Below are 17,664 nucleotides of genomic sequence, written 5' to 3' on the forward strand. Positions count from 1 at the left end.
AATGGCCGCGATGGGCGCCGTGCTAGGTAAAGAGTACCCACATGCATATCGTTTTGTGAGCGACAACTAAAGTTGTCGAACAAAACCACCGTGCCGTACAATAACCTGATGCGGGAGGCCTGCACCGTGGATTTAATGTCGCAGCCCCAACGCCTGATTGGAGGTCCGGGAAATATAGGTCCATAACTGGCAGTAAAGAGATAGTTATGGAGCCATATAATGAATTCTGAGTCAGAAACTACTGCAGACCCTGCAATATGATATTCAGGGAGTTGCTTCACTAGGATGTATGGAAAGTAAGAATCCCCTGGATCTGGTTTGAATTGATTTTATGTTAATTTCTCCAGATGTATTGGACATTAGTAATATCTTGGTGGTTTGCCAACCATAGCAGCAGATATGTCATACCTTTAGGCAAGGACACAGAGATTGCAGTGGCTTGAGATTAACTATTCATAGACCATTGAACTTCATCAATCCTGAGTTTGTCCCTTATTCGACTAATGTTTATTTATTTATTTATTTATTAACAGTTTCTTATATAGCGCAGCATATTCCGTTGCGCTTTACAATAGCAGACAGTGATACAACAAAACAGGGTATTTACAGACAGTCAAAATGTAGGAGGGCCCTGCTCGCAAGCTTACAATCTATAGTCCCTGAGATAACAAAAAAAAGAGAGAATTAATAAGTTATTAATGCATTAGTCTAGTTACAATGAGATACAATGAGACTTGTGTAGTTAGTATATTTGTTATATTTTATTCACTTTATGTCGCAGGTTCTCAAACTCGGTCCGCTATACTCCACACAGTGCATGTTTTGCAGGCCTCCTCACTGTGGGCTCCTACCTGCCATGTCATAGGCTGGGTTTGAAAAATGACAAGTAGGAGCTGATTGGCTGCTTGTTTTTCACTCTCCATTTTATCACTTTTTGAAGCTTGATACATCTGGCCCAGAATCACAAGTGAGATAATTAGCTCCACCTGTGGATCTTTTAAAATGTGCCAATGAGTAATGAATGCACCTGTGCAACTGCTGGGTGACCGCGAAAACAGGAACTGTGTGGGGTCCCAAGGACCGAGTTTGAGAACCCCTGCTCTATACTAATGCTGTCACAGCTACAATCGAGTACACTGCAGCTGTACAGAAGTATGCAACTATCACATCTGTTGGGATTTGTATTGAGACGCCCACTGGACACACATTAGGCCAGATGCACTAATCTTCAAAAGTGATAAAATGGAAAGTGATAAACAGCCAGCCAATCAGCTCCTGTCTGACATTTTTCAAACACAGTCTGTGACATGTCAGGTAGGAGCTGATTGGCTGGTTGTTTATGACTCTCAATTTTATAACTTTTGAAACTTAGTGCATCTGGCCCATTGGCTGATAATAAACATTTTGAGCAGCTTTATGGTTGTGTAGCATGGAAGTAAGACATCAGCGCCATCTTCACTGTGTACAGGATTTTTGCAAGCTGTGATATGCCCCGTTACATTCAAAACACTGTGTTTCAGTCATTGCTTCCCTGTTGCCTCCCACAAACTCTCCCTGAATGTCAATCACATTGCAAATAAATTGTGGCACATACTTACAACAGTGACATTACATCCATCAGGCCCTTAGCCACCTGATCTGAGAATTAGGCACATATAGTATTGAGTATTAGTAAAAAGTAGGTGAGGAAGATGACATTGCTACTGACACACCAGCAAACAAATTCCAAGCTTCCTCATATGAACTAGTCCTGCTCTGGGATACAATGCGCTGCTTTATTGCCTCATGTACCATGTTATACTTTTACATACTGCTATGAGGGTCAGACTAACCCACAGTGGGACTGGGGAAACCCCTGGTGGGTCCACTGAGCCCTCTCATCATCTCTTCTACAGCTCAGGTTCCAGGCTGTGCACTTTTATACATATGTTTCCTAATATTGCACAGAACTATGGTATATTTTCTACAGTGCACTGCTGTTACCAATCTGGTACTATCTTCATTACTATCTTCATTTTCTGCATATATTTATCAAGTGGCCCAGCCCATGCACTCGCTAATGGTTAGCCAAGCCTGTGATGGCTGGGCACACACTCTTTGGAGCCTGACCACACCCTTAAACATGGGCTCCTACGACTACATTCCATACTTGCCTACCCTCCTGCATTTTGCAGGAGACTCCCTGAAATAGTAGCAATCTCCCCTCACTGAAGAGTATAGCAATCTCCCTGATTTCACCTAACCTATATTAAGCAGCTGTTACGGTTTTTTGGGGGGGAAAGGAGATCAGAGATTTACAGCATATACATTTAAATGGTACCATCATTGCTATTTCCCTGAATTGGTTATAGAGCACAATGGGCCTTAACAAGAGATAAATGCAAGGGTGATAAAGGGGGAGATTCTCTAAGCTAAAAATGCGGTAAAAACCCCGTTATCGGGGTTTTTACCGCATTTTGGGATGCTGTAAGCATCCCTCGCCGGGTTAACGCGGCGGGGGGCATCGCCAGAAAAATCTGGCGATGCCCCATAGAAGTCAATGGGCTTCTACCGCATCCCACCGCCGCCCCGCACGGACCCCCGCCGCCCCGCATCGCCCCCTCCCCCCTCACCTGTGTCCGGGCAGCACAGAGCTGTGCTGCCCGGACCTGTGACCTCCTCCCTGCACTGATCCTCTTCCGGGTGCAGGGAGGAGGAGAGCCTGGCGCAGCAGCAGCAGCACCGGGTGTGTGAGGGAAGGGGAGCCGCCAGGACCTGCTGGGACCCGGCGACTCTCACCGCAAAGGACAGCTCTTAACGCAAGATCTGTCCTTTGCTATAATTATCGCATATGTTAGAACATATGCGATAATTATAAATGCGATGGGCGGCGAAGGGGGCGGAGATTCTTAGAGAATCTCCCCCAAAGAGAGATAAACGTCCAGCCAATCGCCTGCTAACTGCCATATTACAGGCTGTGTTTGAAAAAAGTCAGTAAGGATGTGATTGAAAGTACAGTACTAACTACTTTGTGGCTCATCTACATGCGGCTCAACTCATATGACTCCCCTCTCAGATGTAGCATTACGCATCCGCACTTCTAGGTGTTACCGTCACAATCTTCCGGACATGCTTTTTGAACAGTAGGCAAGTATGCTGCATTCCTTCGGAGGGCCCTGACCCTGACTGCTCTGTAGTGTTCTGTGTATGCCATTCTCTGCTTTCTGATGCAGCATAACTGCCTTTAATGTTTCATGTTATTTTATACTCTAACAGTGGCGGATTCAGGGGGGGGGCACCTGGGCACGTGCCCCCCCTGTCATTAATTTTGTAGATGAGGACCAGAGCTTTCCAACGAGCCCAGCCCCATGTCTCTAGCCCCCCGGGAACCGGAGATATCGCCTGGCAAAGCTGTAACATTTTTTCCCCATAGGATAATATGGGACCCGTCAATTCCAACCCCCACCCGATTCCGACGGCTGCCAGTTCCCCCCCTGGCATCACAGGAGCTTGTGGTTGATGTCATTCAATTCCCAATCGCTGGGCCTTCAATATGATATCAGGCTGGTCCATATCGGTCAATCGGTTCCAGAGGTATAGCGTGTAAATCTTTTTTTTTTTATGTTTGAAATATTAATTTCATGGCTGTTCATGTTCTTTGAGGGCAGGTTACTCTGGAACCAAACGTTCCAGTTTCACTGGACCAAAATCATTCAAAGCCCACTCAAAAGTTCTTCAATATGATACTTGTCTCATGTAAATGGGTCAGTTAGTTCCGAAGATATAGCCAGTTAAATGAGATAACTGGTTAAAGGGGGGAAGGGTGGTTTTCTCTCCCCCTCACACCAGAAAATGCAGGGACTAGGCTGGTGTAAAAGGGGCCAACCTGGGAATGCATTTTCTGGTGTGAAATGGGTATTATTTCAAATAGCTGGGACCTGTAGTGCTCGGAATACAGCCAGGCTCTGCCACTGTCAGTGGCTATCACTTCTGCCTGGCGGCGGCTGTCCCCCATTTACCACGAGCATGTATTCCCCGTTGGCAATGAGCATGTAATCCCACATGGCAACGAGCATGGAACCTCTGGCAATGAGCATGGAACTCTTGGCAATGAGCATGTAGAGAAGCAGCACTTATGTAGCATAATTATTAATAGGCATTACGGTGTTTGGCATAATACATAATGGACATAATGGCGTGTAACTTAACGTGTAATGGACATTATGGTGTAAATGCTTAATGCGCTCCTTTGGTGGACAATGTCCCTGTTTATGAAGTGTATTGTGAATTTTGTCTTAATCTGTGTCGCATTATATGAATTTTGGCTCAATCCATGTGGCATTATGTGAATTTTGTCACAATCCGTGTGGCATTATGTGAATTTTGGCTCAATCCATATGGCATCTTATGAATTTGGCTCAATCCGTGTGGCATTATGTGAATTTTGGCTCAATCCATGTGGCATTATGTGAATTTTGGCTCAATCCATTTGGCATTATGTGAATTTTGGCTCAATCCATGTGGCATTATGTGAATTTTGGCTCAATCCATGTGACATTATGTGAATTTTGGCTCAATCCATGTGACATTATGTGAATTTTGGCTCAATCCATGTGGCATTATGTGAATTTGGCTCAATCCGTGTGGCATTATGTGAATTTTGACACCATCCATGTGACATTATGTGAATTTTGGATCAATCCATTTGGCATTATGTGAATTTTGGCTCAATCCATGTGGCATTATGTGAATTTTGGCTCAATCCATGTGACCTTATGTGAATTTTGGCTCAATCCATGTGGCATTATGTGAATTTGGCTCAATCCGTGTGGCATTATGTGAATTTTGACACCATCTATGTGACATTATGTGAATTTTGGATCAATCCATTTGGCATTATGTGAATTTTGGCTCAATCCATGTGGCATTATGTGAATTTTGACACCATCTATGTGACATTATGTGAATTTTGGATCAATCCATTTGGCATTATGTGAATTTTGGCTCAATCCATTTGACATTATGTGAATTTTGGCTCAATCCATGTGGCATTATGTGAATTTGGCTCAATCCGTGTGGCATTATGTGAATTTTTACACCATCCATGTGACATTATGTGAATTTTGGATCAATCCATGTGGCATTATGTGAATTTTGACACAATCCATGTGGCATTGTTTGAATTTTGGCTCATTCCATTTGGCATCATGTGTAAGGGGCAAGTATAATGGGGTCTAGTATTTTGTTGCGTAATTTGTAAAAGTTGTATATGGTGTTGTACACTACACTCAAGGACACGCCCCCTGTTGAGTGGCAACACCCCCTTTTCCAGAGCGCGCCTTCGGCGTGCGCACAACTACATCCTTCAAATTTGTTGCCATGGTAGGCCTGCGTACTTTAAATGCCAGGGCCTATTTTTAATCCCATTCCCACCCTCTCTCTGCCGCTCTCTTAGCATGTACACTGGCACCACTATCACTGGCCCTCCCCCACCTAAACCCTCTTTTTTCATGGTGCCCCCCCCTGTCATTTTATCCTGGATCCGCCCCTGTACTCTAATACAAAACATTATCAGTTGTGGACATGCATTGCTTAGCTGTCTTGCCCCAGGTTATAAGCGACCCGCACCACTGAGATAACTAATAAGGGTCAGATGTACTAAGCTTTGAAAATTGATAAAATGGAGAGTGATAAACCACCAGCCAATCATCTCCTACTTGTCATTTTTCAAACCCAGCCTGTAACATGGCAGGTAGGAGCTGATTGCATGTTGGGTTATCACCCTAAATTTTATCACTTTTCAATCTTAATACAGCTGGCCAAAAATATTCAATATTTAATAAACACTACTGTGCTGTAGTAGTACGCATTTTGGGTTAAAAAATGATTAGATTTTGGAGTACATCAGGAAATCCTTCATACTGCTAATTTAAATAGTCATTCCTATTTGTCTCTAAATGGGTTAATTCCCATACCCCTGTGACTTAAAATACCAGAACTGAGAAAGTCTACTCCCCACGCCCAGTTGCTGCAGAAGGCATTTGGAAACACTGAGCATTTTTTTGGCACAGGGAAAATAATGGTCCATTTCTCTCAATTATGGTGTTTCTAATCTAAACCAAGAGGGTCATTAGCAGTGAGAAATGACTGAGTAGTTAGTGGTTTGTAAGCAGCGGGAAAAGCTTTTAGTTCCAAGTGGAATCACTGCTCCAAAATACTTTATTTCTCTCTGTCTGTGCTTCTTGCGCTGTGTTTTCGCCACATTATATTTAAAAAAAAAACTTTATAATACCTTATATTCTCCTGTGTCCTCTAATTAATGTTAGAGGGCCCAGAGTGGCTTTGGGGAGTCTATAAATCACCTATGGACCGATAATAGTTATATCGCCTGCCAGGTTGTACAACCCACCCTTTTATATGAGGATCAAATAAGCAGGGCTGCCATCAGAGTTTGTGGGGCCCAGGAGTGACAAAATAGACAGGGTCCCCCCTGTTGGCAGGCCAGGTAGTAAAATCACTCTGATTATGAATTCTGTCTCAGTACAAACTTATTTAGTGAATGCATGATAACTAGGTGCCTGGCGAGTGAAGCAACCCTGCGACAGTACACACTTTGTGTTCTTAACAAGTTTAATGATATTCTGAAGCAGTTTAGTTATGCTAATTCAGTGATCCCACGTTCTGACCTTGAACCCAAAAATTGTCCTACCACATGCCTTATTTAGTGACTGCTCATTTCTGATCACAAAGCTGGGTTCGGCGCTTTCTCATGCAGATTTGGACACAATGGTTTTTTTTTTTACCAGGATGCATTTTACGCTTGTGAGCTGTAAGTTGTGTCCATCTAAAGTCCCCACAAAATGACTACCATCAGTAAGAGCAGCACAGATGGTGTAATAGTTAGCATTACTACCATAACCTCAAAAGTGTGAAGATTGTATATTCATCATGAGTGGTACTAGGAGGTACTCAGGACAGGTTTCCTCCCACACTCCATAAACATACTGTTAGATTAATTGGCTTCTAACAAGTATGAACCCTAGTTTTTAAGTGTGTGCCTTTACAAGTGTGTAGGGCAGACTAGATAAGTGGTTCTTATCTGCCATCAAGGCCAGGGCTGGTTGCAAGTACTGCTTTCTGCATGTATAATGCAAAACAAAATGCATTTTGTGGGAGAACCCCTTTTACATCCGTAAATCCATAAGCAATATCTGTAAATCTATTTCTGTACTGCAGCATCTACATTCATCTGGTAAGTGGGGCCATGGACAGTAACATAATTAGGAAATCAACTGAAGTTGTAAAGGGCTTTGTATGGTCATTTGGGAGAATTTCTTAGCTAGTTTGGGTCCTAAGATGTCTTTGTCAGGCTTTAGGAAACATTGGGGAGACTAACTAAGCCTTGGAGAGTGATAATGTGGAGAGAAATAAAGTACCATCCTATCAGCTCCTATTTCAATGCATGGTAGTTTATCTCTCTCCATTTATCACTCTCCAAGGTTTAGTACATATGCCCCAGTATATACTAATTACCTTGCTCAGATGATTTCTAATGGCCACATATATGGTGGTTCTGAGGATCTGTGTAGACTATAACTGTACAGTGGCATAGCAATAGTATCCGCAGACCCCACGGGGGTGCTGAGTGACTTATGCATGCTGGGGGTCTCTGGGGACTATTGCTAACACTGTCGGGTACCTGCTCATTGTCAAGGGATTGCCCACTCCATCTCAGTCCCACCTTCGTCTACCGCTGGGGTCTCGTCCCACCTGCCAACAATGATAATGTCCCTCCCAAAATGCCTTTATAGACGATAGTTATTGTATATTCTAAGAGGCTGCAGACATTTTGGTAAGGGGGGCAGACGCAACAGACCCGGCGCTGGTGAACATAATACAGATGGAGGGGCAAAATACCTTACAATGAGCAGATGGCGGCGCCCCCCCCCCAGATCCTGACACCCTAGGCAGCTGCCTAAAGCTGCCTAATGGTAGAGCCGGCCCTGTATGTTTCTAGGCAAGGTAAATTACAGAGAAACAGGGATAGCAGAGGGATAGGGCTCACTGATTCAATGCTTTTGTTGATTACATTTTCAGCTATATCTCCAGATGGATATTTAGACCAGAATTATTAGAGCAATCGGGAATTAGAATTGGAACTGTTTCATTCAAAACATACAGCCTGCCTTCTCCTTCTACATTTGTCTAGCACTGCCGCTCATGGACTGATTAACCCCTTCACGACATTTGACGTATATATACGTCATGGCCGGGAAGTACTTCCCGACCGTTGACGTATATATACGTCATGGCTTAAAACTGTCACTGCGTCTAGAGACGCAGTGACAGAGGGACGATGTCTGCTGTCCCTGACAGCAGACATGTCCGTGCATGCCCAGGGGGGGCGGCGATGCCGCCCCCCCGTCGGCGATCGCTGTGATTGGCTGTTAATTGTGAACAGCCATTCACAGCGTTTTCTGTGTCACCGGCGAATAACGTTCGCCGGTGACACGGGATCGGAGGTGATTGGTGCTGTAAAGTACAGCACCAATCACCGCGGGGTGTAAGGGTGACACTGGTGTCACCCCACCTCACCCCTCCCGCCCCCAAAGGCCGTGATTGGTTCGTCGGACCGACGGACCAATCACAGCCATGGAGGGGGGTTTAAACTAACGGTGACTGCACTGCAGACGCCATTCCGGTCTGGAATTGCGTGCAGTGCGGTCACCGTGCCCAGCTGCCGCCTATACTGACCAGAACCCATCCAAAATACTTACCTGATCATTGATATTGCTTATGATTGTGACATCTTGTGACATCCTGTGACATCTTGTGCTGCTGCGATTTATTAGATAGAGAGAGAGTTAGAGAGAGAGAGATAGAGAGAGATAGAGAGAGATAGAGAGGCCTAGTGCTATATTTTGTGCTGCTGCAGTGTGATAGAGCTATAGATAGAGAGAGATAGAGAGAGATAGAGAGAGATAGAGAGAGAGAGATAGAGAGAGAGATAGTGACAGATTGTGCTATATATTTTTTATATAACTGAAAGAGATAGAGAGAGATAGAGAGAGATAGAGAGGCCTAGTGCTATATTTTGTGCTGCTGCAGTGTGATAGAGCTATAGATAGATAGAGAGAGATAGAGAGAGATAGAGAGAGAGAGATAGAGAGATAGTGACAGATTGTGCTATATATTTTTATATAACTGACTGCTGCCCCCCCTTTTGTGCTGATCAGTATAAATTAACTGATCAGCAACTTTTTGGGGGCGCAGGTTTTTTTTTATATATAGATATACCTGTCAGTGCTGCTGCTGCAGTGTCATAGAGTGATAGATAGTGAGAGATAGAGAGATAGAGAGAGATAGTGACAGAGAGTGATAGAGAGTGCTAAATTTTGTGTCTGCTGCCCCCGCCTTTTGTGCTGATCACTATATCTGAGGTGATCAGCAACTTTTTGGGGGTACAGAGGTTTTTTTTTTTATATATACCTGTCAGTACCACCAAAGGTTGTGCACCTGCTGCCCCTCACTGGTAATCAGTGTCGCATCACTGATCACCTTTTTTTATTTTTTTGTGAGTGCTGTGGGGTCTTTTTTACATTTTTTTTTTTACACACACTGTGATTTTGTGTGTGTCCTGTGGCCACTGTGCGCTGATCAGTGACGTACATCACTGATCAGCTTTTTCGGCACAGGGTTGATCTATTTTTTTTTTTTTTGGATCAAATTCCTGTTGCCTTTGAGCGCTGTTCAGTGACGGACGTTACTGACCAACATCTGTGCTCAATTTTTGGCGCAGGACCTTTTTTTTTTTTAACCCCTTCCATTTTTTTTTTTTTTTAACCCCTTCCATTTTTTTTTAACCCCTTCCATTTTTTTTTTTAACCCCTTCCATTTTTTTTTTTTTTTAACCCCTTCCATTTTTTTTTTTTTTGAACCCTTCCATTTTTTTTTTTTGTATTTTTTTTTTTCTGCACTACACACTACATACCCCCCGGGTTGAAATAAAGTTTGTACCCCCCCCTACACTATACACGTGTTGAAACATTTCACTACCAGTAACACAAAAATATAAATGGCATCCCAAATGTCATCCCAAATGTCGTCCCAGTCATCCAGGAGAATGTATTCGGTGGAGGAGGCATATGCCATGCTTGCCTCTGACTCTGACACAGCCAGTGAGGCAAGCGGGGAATTTGAAGGATTTGTCTTAAGCTCCTCTTCCTCCTCTGATGATGAGGGACCCCCTCAAAGACGCCCCCGTAGAGCAGCTGAGACCCCCCCCCCCAATAATTGATCTCGTATGGACCCCACCACCAGACAATTTTGAGCCCCAGGTTCCTGAGTTTTTGGCCATCCCAGGAATCCAATTTGATTCAACAGGTCTCAGAGAAATTGACTTTTTCAAATTATTTTTCTCTGATGATTTTATAAATTTAATGGTGGACCAAACTAATTTATATGCCCAGCAGTTTATTGCTCAAAACCCCACGTCATCATTTGCTAGGTGGACCCCTGTAGATGCAGTAGAGATGATGACGTTTTGGGGTCTGGTGTTACATATGGGCATAGTAAAAAAGCCACAAATTAGGCAATATTGGAGTACAGATGTTCTGTACAGCACCCCATTTCACCGTATGGCCATGCCCCGGGCTCGTTTTGAGGCAATCCATAAATTTATACATTACACCGATAATGCACAGTGCCCACCCAGAGATGATCCCACCTTTGACAGGCTATTCAAAGTCAGGCCGGTCATTGATCATTTCAGTGCCAAATTTGCAGAGCTATACATCCCTGATAAATGTATTAGTATCGACGAGTCCCTTATACATTTTAAAGGAAGGGTTAAATTCCGCCAGTACCTTCCCAGTAAGAGGGCAAGGTATGGCATAAAAATGTATAAGCTGTGTGAAAGCACCACAGGGTACACCCACAAGTTTAGGGTATATGAAGGGAAGGATTCAAGAATTGAACCACCAGAATGCCCCCCCTCCCTCGTAGGTGTTAGTGGAAAAATTGTCTGGGATTTAATGCACCCCTTCCTGGATAAGGGTTATCACCTCTATGTGGATAACTTTTACACCAGCATCCCCTTGTTTAAGGCCCTTGGTTCAAGAGGTACAGCAGCTTGCGGTACTGTGCGCAAGAACCAAAGAGGCCTCCCCAAAACGCACATTGCCCAAGTAATGAGAAGGGGTGAAAGCAGGGGAATATGCACCGAAAATATGTTGTTGGTCAAATATAAGGACAAGAGGGATGTCCTTATACTGACAACAATTCATGGAGACAGTACCACCTCCATCCCTGTACGAGGTACCAGTACCCACACCTCAAAACCAAATTGTATCCTAGATTACAATAAGTACATGGGCGGAGTGGATCTTTCAGATCAGGTACTGAAGCCGTACAGTGCCCTGCGGAAAACAAATATCTGGTACAAGAAGCTGGCCGTGTATATCATCCAGATGGCACTGTATAACGCTTACGTGCTATTCCGTTCTACCGGCCAGAGGGGGACATTTATGCACTTTCAAGAGGAAGTCATAAAGAGCCTAACATTTGGGAATCAGCAGGCAGAGGGCCCCAGTACTTCTAGTACTGGCCCCCGTATTGTACCAGGGCAGCATTTTCCCAACGAAATCCCCTCCACTGCAAGAAAGGGCAGGACACAAAAAAGGTGCAAAGTTTGCTATAAAAAGGGAATAAGAAAGGAAACTATTTTCCACTGTGAAACTTGCCCCGACAAACCCGGCCTATGTATAAAGGAGTGTTTCAAAATATACCACACATCTATGGATTATTAGGTTCATCATTTCACCGTGCTTCGGGGGTCTTGCTAATGCCACATAGCACCCACCATTCATTCCACCAGAATCTGAGCTGCAAAAACCAAAAATCACTCCTTCCCTTCTGAGTCCTGCCATGCACCCAACTGGTATTTTTTGGTCACATGTGAGGCATTGCCGTACTCTGGAGAAATGGGGGCACAGATTTTGGGGTGCTTTGTCTCCTTCATTCCTTGTGAAAATGAAAAATTTTGAGCCAGAAGTACATTTTAGTGTAAAAAAATGTATTTTTTTCATTTTCACTGCCCAGTTGTACCAAAATTGATGAAACCCCTGGGGGTTTGAAATGTACACTATACCCCTAGATGAATTCCCTGAGGGGTGTAGTTTGCAAAATGGGGTCACTTGTGGGGGGGTTCCACTGTATTGGTAATGCAACATAGCACCCACCATTCATTCCACCAAAATCTGTGCTGCAAAATCCAAAAATCACTCCTTCCCTTCTGAGTCCTGCCATGCACCCAACTGGTATTTTTTGGTCACATGTGAGGCATTGCCGTACTCTGGAGAAATGGGGGCACAGATTTTGGGGTGCTTTGTCTCCTTCATTCCTTGTGAAAATGAAAAATTTTGAGCCAGAAGTACATTTTTGTGTAAAAAAATGTATTTTTTTCATTTTCACTGCCCAGTTGTACCAAAATTGATGAAACCCCTGGGGGTTTGAAATGTACACTATACCCCTAGATGAATTCCCTGAGGGGTGTAGTTTGCAAAATGGGGTCACTTGTGGGGGGGTTCCACTGTATTGGTAATGCAACATAGCACCCACCATTCATTCCACCAAAATCTGTGCTGCAAAATCCAAAAATCACTCCTTCCCTTCTGAGTCCTGCCATGCACCCAACTGGTATTTTTTGGTCACATGTGAGGCATTGCCGTACTCGGGAGAAATTGGGGCACAGATTTTGGGGTGCTTTGTCTCCTTCATTCCTTGTGAAAATGAAAAATTTTGAGCCAGAACTGCATGTTTGTGTAAAAAAATGTAATTTTCCATTTTCACATCCCAGTTGTACCAAAATTGGTGAAACCCCTGGGGGTTTGAAATGTACACTATACCCCTAGATGAATTCCCTGAGGGGTGTACTTTGCAAAATGGGGTGACTTGTGGGGGGGTTCCACTGTATTGGTGCTTTGGGAGTCTTGCTAATGCAACATAGCACCCACCATTCATTCCACCAAAATCTTTGCTGCAAAATCCAAAAATCACTCCTTCCCTTCTGAGTCCTGCCATGCACCCAACTGGTATTTTTTGGTCACATGTGAGGCATTGCCGTACTCGGGAGAAATTGGGGCACAGATTTTGGGGTGCTTTGTCTCCTTCATTCCTTGTGAAAATGAAAAATTTTGAGCCAGAACTGCATGTTTGTGTAAAAAAATGTAATTTTCCATTTTCACATCCCAGTTGTACCAAAATTGGTGAAACCCCTGGGGGTTTGAAATGTACACTATACCCCTAGATGAATTCCCTGAGGGGTGTACTTTGCAAAATGGGGTGACTTGTGGGGGGGTTCCACTGTATTGGTGCTTTGGGAGTCTTGCTAATGCAACATAGCACCCACCATTCATTCCACCAAAATCTTTGCTGCAAAATCCAAAAATCACTCCTTCCCTTCTGAGTCCTGCCATGCACCCAACTGGTATTTTTTGGTCACATGTGAGGCATTGCCGTACTCGGGAGAAATTGGGGCACAGATTTTGGGGTGCTTTGTCTCCTTCATTCCTTGTGAAAATGAAAAATTTTGAGCCAGAACTGCATGTTTGTGTAAAAAAATGTAATTTTCCATTTTCACATCCCAGTTGTACCAAAATTGGTGAAACCCCTGGGGGTTTGAAATGTACACTATACCCCTAGATGAATTCCCTGAGGGGTGTACTTTGCAAAATGGGGTGACTTGTGGGGGGGTTCCACTGTATTGGTGCAACATAGCACCCACCATTCATTCCACCAGAATCTGTGCTGCAAAATCCAAAAATCACTCCTTCCCTTCTGAGTCCTGCCATGCACCCAACTGGTATTTTTTGGTCACATGTGAGGCATTGCCGTACTCTGGAGAAATTGGGGCACAGATTTTGGGGTGCTTTTTCTCCTTCATACCTTCTGAAAATGACAAATTTTGAGCCAGAACTGCATTTTTGTGTAAAAAAATGTAATTTTTCATTTTCACTGCCCACTTGTATCAAAATTGGTGAAACCCCTGGGGGTTTGAAATGTACACTATACCCCTAGATGAATTCCCTGAGGGGTGTAGTTTGCAAAATGGGGTCACTTGTGGGGGGGTTCCACTGTATTGGTGCTTTGGGGGTCTTGCTAATGCGACATAGCACCCACCAAAATTCCACCAGAATCTGAGCTGCAAAATCCAAAAATCACTCCTTCCCTTCTGAGTCCTGCCATGCACCCAAATGGTGTTTTTTGGTCACATGTGAGGCATTGCCGTACTCGGGAGAAATTGGGGCACAGATTTTGGGGTGCTTTGTCTCCTTCATACCTTCTGAAAATGACAAATTTGGAGCCAGAACTGCATTTTTGTGTAAAAAAAATAATTTTTCATTTTCACTGCCCAGTTGTACCACAATTGGTGAAACCCCTGGGGGTTTGAAATGTACACTATACCCCTAGATGAATTCCCTGAGGGGTGTAGTTTGCAAAATGGGGTCACTTGTGGGGGGGTTCCACTGTATTGGTGCTTGGGGGGTCTTGCTAATGCGACATAGCACCCACCAAAATTCCACCAGAATCTGAGCCGCAAAATCCAAAAATCACTCCTTCCGTTCTGAGTCCTGCCATGCACCCAACTGGTATTTTTTGGTCACATGTGAGGCATTGCCGTACTCGGGAGAAATTGGGGCACATATTTTGGGGTGCTTTTTCTCCTTCATACCTTCTGAAAATGAAAAATTTTGAGCCAGAACTGCATTTTTGTGTAAAAAAATGTAATTTTCCATTTTCACATCCCAGTTGTACCAAAATTGGTGAAACCCCTGGGGGTTTGAAATGTACACTATACCCCTAGATGAATTCCCTGAGGGGTGTACTTTGCAAAATGGGGTGACTTGTGGGGGGGTTCCACTGTATTGGTGCTTTGGGAGTCTTGCTAATGCAACATAGCACCCACCATTCATTCCACCAAAATCTTTGCTGCAAAATCCAAAAATCACTCCTTCCCTTCTGAGTCCTGCCATGCACCCAACTGGTATTTTTTGGTCACATGTGAGGCATTGCCGTACTCGGGAGAAATTGGGGCACAGATTTTGGGGTGCTTTGTCTCCTTCATTCCTTGTGAGGGGAGGTTGTGACTTGTGGGGGAGGTTCCTAACTTTTAGCACTTATGGTGCCTAGAAACCTACATGGTGCCTAAAAAAAAATCTCATAAAAAGGAGGCTCCAAAATCAAGTAGGTGCTCCTTCTATTATGAAGCCTGTGGTTTGGTCAACGTGCACACTAGGGCCACATATAGGATATTTTTGAAAACAAAAGAATTGGGGGAATCAATTTTTAGTCACATTTCTCTAGTAAAATCTACTGTATTCGTTAAAAAAATGTATTAAAATTGAAACTGCAAAAAAAAAGAAATTTTGAAATTTCACCTACACTTTGTTTTAATTCCTGTGAAACACCTAAAGGGTTAACAAACTTCCAAAATGCTGTTTTGAATACTGTGAGGGGTGCAGTTTTTGAAATGGCATCATTTATGGGGGTGTCTCACATACAAGTCCCTCAAAGTCACATCAGAACTGAACTGGTCCCTAAAAAAATCAGTGTTTGAAATTTTCATGAAAATTTGAGAATTTGCTATTCATATTGTAAGCCTCCTAGTGTCCAAAAAAATTAAAAGGAAGTTCAAATAATGATGGAAACATAAAGTAGACATATGGTCTATGTTAGTTATTAACTATTTTGAGTGGTATGATTATTTGTCTCACAAGCAGAAAATTTAACATTTTGCAAATTGCTAAATTTTCCATTTTTTCACGATATTTTGGTATTTTTCACAAAAAAACACAGACTGTATCGACGAAAATTTACCACTAACTTGAAGTACAATGTGTCACGAGAAAACAATCTCAAAATCACTGGGATAAGTAAAAGCAAAAAAAAGTTATCCCCACTTAAGTGAGACATGTCAGATTTGAAAAAAAGGGCTCTGTCATGAAGGCACAAACTGGCTCTGTCATGAAGGGGTTAAGCAAAAAATTATATTTACAGATACTTACAATACATGGGTCACTTTTGATAATTCCAGAATGGCCATGAAATATATCAGACTTTTGGGTATCCCTACCTTTATTATTTATTGTAAAAAAAACACCATAAGTGTGTCACAGCACAATACACATGGCACACATTAGAGCAATACAGAGTACACATAACTAACCATAACAGAAACACTAATACAGAGCACAGGGAGCAGTTAGCGGCAAAATTCTCAGTACACAATACAGATGAGATGTTGGGAAGCAACAGGGACAGGTTGTCGTAGGAAGGGATGAATCATTACAAGAGGGGAGATGCAGGTATAGACAGTTGCTGAGTATGAGAGACTTGTAATTGAAGTGTAAGAGAAGACAGCTGTGAGCAGGGCCGGCGCTACCCGCTCAGCACAGCCTGCAAAGCAGGTAGGCGCCGGCCCTGAGAGGCGCTCCCCCCTCCACCTTCCTCCGACACTGCTGCTCCACATGAGTGACAGCGGCATGGCTTCGTCACCCTCCCGTCTGCACAGCGTGAGCGCAATATTTCCCACCACTCAGTAGCTTCTCAGTCAGGCACACACACTACACAGTGCACTGTGCAGCCTGCAGAGCGACTGAGCCTAGGACACAGAGGGCGAGTGCCGATCAGCATCATCTGCGTATTCCCCCTCTGTGTCCTAGCCGGCTCAGGCGCTCTGCAAGCTGCACAGTGCACTGTGCTGTGTGCGCGCGCCTGACTGATGGAGCCTGCCTGAGGAGCTGCCGGTACATGTGGAGAATGGAGAGCAATGGCTACTGCATGATATTGGATATGAGTCCCGGAATATTAGTATTGGTATTGGATATGGGAATTGTAGGAGGCAGCACTGAGTAGTCCGGGGGTGGGCTTAACAGTGTATAGTGGTTTATGATGATTCCCACCTGCAGCACCTGATCTGCTCTCAGCACTGGCGATACCTGGGGATCGACCCAGCACATATATCAGATACATTGATATATATATATACATATATACACACATATATATATATGTGTATATATGTATATATATATATATATATCAATGTATCTGATATATGTGCTGGGTCGATCCCCAGGTATCGCCAGTGCTGAGAGCATCAGGTGCTGCAGGTGGGAATCACCATAAACCACTATACACTGTTAAGCCCACCCCCGGACTACTCAGTGCTGGCGATCCCTGGGCAGGGCCGGATTTGCCACTAGGCCCGTGAGGCACGGGCCTAGGGGCGGCACTTTTTATGGGCGGCAGGCAGCCAGGCTGCCATGCAAGTTTGGTGCTGCAGTTTAAGTACCACTTACGGTTTTCAGGGAGGGAGGCAGGCGGTTGCAGAAAATAGAAAGTAGCAGCCGTTGCTGCTGCTGATTCAGTGCACCATAGCAGGGGGAGGTCAGAGGACGGGACAAATAGCCGCTGCTGCAGCCGCCGACGTTGGGAACTCGTCACCACAACAGGAGGAGGTTGGAGGAAAGGACGAGGAACCGCACCATGGGGAGTGGAGAGGCGGAGAGGACGAGTACCCGCTGCTCTCGCTGTCAGAAGCCGCCGCTGACGGTGACCATGAGGGGGGGAGAGAAGAGGATCCACTGCTGCTGGTGCCCAGGCCAGCTCCACAGGCACAGGAAG

This window comes from Crinia signifera, chromosome 6 (assembly GCF_055691185.1).
Source record: "Crinia signifera chromosome 6, ASM5569118v1, whole genome shotgun sequence".
Taxonomy (NCBI): Eukaryota; Metazoa; Chordata; class Amphibia; order Anura; family Myobatrachidae; genus Crinia; species Crinia signifera.